Raw genomic sequence first — 4,790 nt, 5'->3', positions numbered from 1 at the left:
CCTTGTTTCCACAACATTCACATAATAGTAATCAGTGTCAACTTCAAAACATATATCATTTTTGTATTTCTCTACTAGTTGGGGTGGAATCCTATATTTGTTATGCATTTTCTCTTGAAATTTACTAAAGTAATCATCCATAATATCATTGAAATTATCACCTAACTTCTTGATGAAGTCATTTATCTGATGGGTGATTGGTCGGTGTAGTTCCCAAACAACTTTACCGACTGACGGAAAGAATTTTTCAAAATAGAAAAACATGCATACCAGTAATGATCCAAACTTTAGAGTATTAGCCGAGTTGTTCTTCTTCGGCTTCCTGATGGTGTTCAGATTTTCAAATAGGTTCTTCAACAACACCTCACATAGGTCAATTTTCATTCCCTTTTTCACAATTTTGTAGGCCAGGTCTACTGCTACACAGGGAACACTGTTTTCCCTTGCCGATTGGAAGAAACAGTAGCCCATTACTCTAATGGCAAATTTTAGTTCTTCATTAGTGACATTATTCAGTTTCAATCCTCTGCAATCAGATTCCACTCTAGTTAAACTAATCAATTCCTTCTATGATATCATCTTCTGGGCTCGGGCATGATCATAGATAGGGTAACTGGTAATCAGATGAATGATTTCCTTAGTAATCTTAAATGGTTTCTCTTCTAGCCACATGAAATCATCATGAACTCTGCTCAGAACAACCTTGACCCACTAGGGTTTGAACACTCAGAGATAGGTTAGGGCTTCAGTTAATCCCTTGATCTTGATGTGTTCATACTTGTTGTTCAATTTACCATTAGTACATAGCTCATCATATGTGTCTTTGATTTCAACATGGCCAAGTTCTTCAACACGACATTTGGTGAAGAATCTCACATCCTCGACTAGTAACACTCTGTTTGGAATGAGTGAAAAGGCGGTTTTATCATCCGGTTCAGAAGCAACTTTGGGAGTCAAAGACTATTTTAGTGAGGTCTTTTCTACATTCTTGACAACTATGGGATCTTGGATCTTGGGCACCATTTAAGATTTCAGATAAAAGCTAACAAAAAGTCCTTAGGGTTTCAGGATTTCAACCAACAGATGCTTTATACTTAGCAGATAATGGCAACTAGATAAGATCGGTAAACCAACTTAATGATGTGTTGAGATTGATGTAAATACCTTAAATTTGCTTTGTAGGAGGTTTGATCACCTTAGATTTGCTTACTTTGCTTTCTCGAAAACTTGGTAAGTGAAAATGACTGCGAAAATGCTTTTAAGTACACAAAATACCTTATCGAGCTCCGTGCGGGTTAGGTCAAAAACATTAAATGCACTCGGTTCCTCTTTAACTGATTTACTCTCCTTTTTCCGTTTTGACCGAGTAACCAAACTTCCTTCATTCACCGACTAGACAGGTTTCCTATATTCACCGACTTGACAGACTTCCTGTAAAGTGCTTCAAAAGACTTTGATAGAATTTCAAACTTACTAATACATCTTAATTATGCATATTTTGAATTAAGTACATAATAGAATAAGAACTGTTAAGATTTTAACCTTCAGAGAATGTAGTCCCTTCATACCTTTATCTATTAATTTGGGCACCTAACTCGGTAGGTAAGGTGCTTTCTTCATTTGACACAATTTCCTTCTTTTTCCAAATCATTTTTAATTTTTCTTTTATTTCTTTAGTGTCTTTTCTAGGTTGATCTCTACAATCTCCAGCTAAGTGTCCTACTTTGTGACAATGAAAACATGCCATACCAAGATTTCTCCATGATCTTCAGTTGTTCATTCCAAACCTTATAAAATAGTTGGCACTTATATGTCCATATCTTCCACAACATTCACACCATATCCTTGTATTGTAATCCCATGGTACTGCAGAATACTATCAGTAAAGATCTGTGTGAGTTTGGTAACCTCTAGCATTTGCTCGGTGTGCATACCACACATAGTTCTTTTGCTTAAACCAATACTTCTTGGTACTATGTCCATATCTATTGCAGTTTTTACAAAACCCTTTGAATTTTGCCTTCTGATAATTTTTAATAGACTTTGTCCTACATTGACTAGATGTGTGACCATATTTATTGCAATTGTAACAATAACCATTGGACTTAGTGACATTCAATTGCTGACCTTTTCTGATTTGGCATTTGTTGGCAGTGTGACCTTGATTTCCACAGTAGTTGCAAATAGGCTTCTTTCTTTTGATGTTATTCTTGTTTCCATCTTGCTTTGAAGATTCTCCTCTCTTGGTAGTATGAATTCCCTTCTCGGTAGAGTCTTTTCCTTCGTAGTCGAGTCCTGCATCTTTGTTGGGTTGTCTTGTATTCAGTTGCTCATCTAACATTTTTGATGCTTCATAACTCTTCTTCAGTTTTTCTTTACATTTCTTCTCTATTTCAAGTTCATTGGTTAACCTTGATACTTCAAGTTTCAATGCTTGATTCTCATCATTCTTCAGAATTGCTTCATGATGTGCATAACCTAGTTGATCTGACAGATTTTGTTGAATTCCAATCAACCTTGTGATTTCATCATTCTTATCAGATATTAAGACTTCAAGTTGTTGTTTCTCTATTTCTAGACCTCTTACTTTATCCTTGGTTGTCCTCAATGCATCAAGATTTTCAGTCATCTGTGTGCTGAAATGTTCATGTTCTCTTTTCATTGCTTTGAGTTGATCAGCCAGTGCTTTGTTCTTTTCTTTCAATACTCCAATCATTTCTTTAGTTTCTTTAGATATGTTGTTCTCAGATGATGTCTCGATTTGTTCCACTAACTCTTGAGAGTCCTGCAAATCATCAGATAATCTTCTTCTCACTTTCAGAGATTTTTGCATTTGCCTTTGCATGTCTGCAATCACTTGATTAGCATGATCCAACTCTTCTTGCAGATACACAATCCTCCGAGATTGTTTATATCCTTCCATTGATAAGATCTTTCTCTTTAGGTAGTTAAACCCTTTTCCAAGATTCAAGCTCTGATACCAATTGTTAGGCCCAATATGGAAGGCTAATGTACTGAGAGAGGAGGGGTGAATTAGTACTCTAAAAATTTTCTTGAATAATAACTTTACTGCTATGCATAAACTGAATAGTGCAATAACATAATATAAAGATAAAACAAATAGATAACAATCATACATGATTCACTCCATAACACATATATTTTGGTTACACAGAAACTCTTGGTTAGAGAGAAAAACTGCGGTGGGGATGACACCCACAACTTCACTACTGCAATAATAAAGAGTGCTTGATTAGAGCTACATGTTTAGCTATTTCTGATAGCTTACCCTGTTAGGAGTATCAAGATCTATTAGATCTACCTTGCTAAAGGATTTCACAACACTTAAACTAAATGTTGCACCTAGTTAGAGGCTTTAAAATTTATAGACTTGATTATAGTCTTTTACCCTATTAAAAGTTTCTTTTACAACTTCACAATATTACAATAAAATCATTACAAATATCTGCACCTTTACATCTGAAATGTTATAGTAGATTCTATGTGCTCAGAATAAGATTACCTTGCTTATAGAATACCTCAGTAACCCATATAGTAACTCGGTAAACCCTTCTATTTACTCTGTTCTTTGACTGTTCTCTGAAAACCTTCTCGGTGACCTCTGTGTCTCTATAACAGTCTTCTTACACTCATGCACACACCTCTTTAACTCTTAACTCATGCTGTATAAACAGATCTCTTATGATGGTGATCCTTTCATTGCTTCGATCTTACAAACATGATTTATTGAATGGATAACCATGCAAATTATTTCATTGGTTAAATGACCTCAAAATCATACACAATCTTTAAGTGCAATTTCCAATGTGATAATGGTTAGATGTGCCTCGATCTTGTAACACGTTTTCATATGCATGTCCAAATTCAATGAATCTAGTAACACGTTTCACTCGGTGTATATCAACTCAGTGTGTCATCTTTTCTGCTGGGTAGACAACTCAGTGTATACTACATTTTGAGACTTACTTTCTTCTGTAACTGACTAGACTGTGCATACCGACTGAATATTTCAGTAGAGATAACCGACTAGAGTATATAGTATAAATTTGACATAAAACTAATGGCAATCTGATAAGTAGTAACAGATGCAACATTTGATATATGTCTTAGACAAGGTGCACATCACTAAAACTAGAGAAAATAAACTCTTAGATGGGATATCCTTAAATCCAGGCATGTTTCTATCTTAAATGGAGTTACACATTCTCAAAACCAAAGCAAACAAACTCTTATACGAGATTTTCTAAAAAATAGAAATTCATCCCTTAGCATTTGCATTTGCATTATATGTATTAAACAAGTTGATGCACACTCTAAACCAAAGGAAACAAACTCTTATATGAGGTGAAATATACATGAAACCAAACATCACTTGCACACATGCACGAGGATGATTTGAACTAGAAAAACATAGCTAGACTATTCCTACTCCTCCCCAACATGGATCATCTAGAAAAACACATCTAGAGTGTATATAGATATCTTTTCTCATCATTATTCTCATGGATCACCTAGTAAAACACATCTAGTATTTATATGTGCTCTCTTTCTCCTTCTTCTCATGAGCTCATAGCTTTGCTATTAGTAGTTCATAGATGATGCACACTCTTTCTCTTTTATTGGATCACTTGTGTTCTTGAGATGGCATTTTTCAAGAATGATATTAGTTGTTGAGACATTTTGATATCGAGGTTTCTTTAGCTAGTTGACTTAATGTCTTGTTTTTGGTCTCTATATTTTGTGTTCTATGTCTTTTTCCTTTTGTCTTT

The sequence above is a fragment of the Cryptomeria japonica genome, chromosome 9 (genome assembly GCF_030272615.1).
Source record: "Cryptomeria japonica chromosome 9, Sugi_1.0, whole genome shotgun sequence".
Taxonomy (NCBI): Eukaryota; Viridiplantae; Streptophyta; class Pinopsida; order Cupressales; family Cupressaceae; genus Cryptomeria; species Cryptomeria japonica.
Note: the sequence above shows the minus strand (reverse complement) of the source record.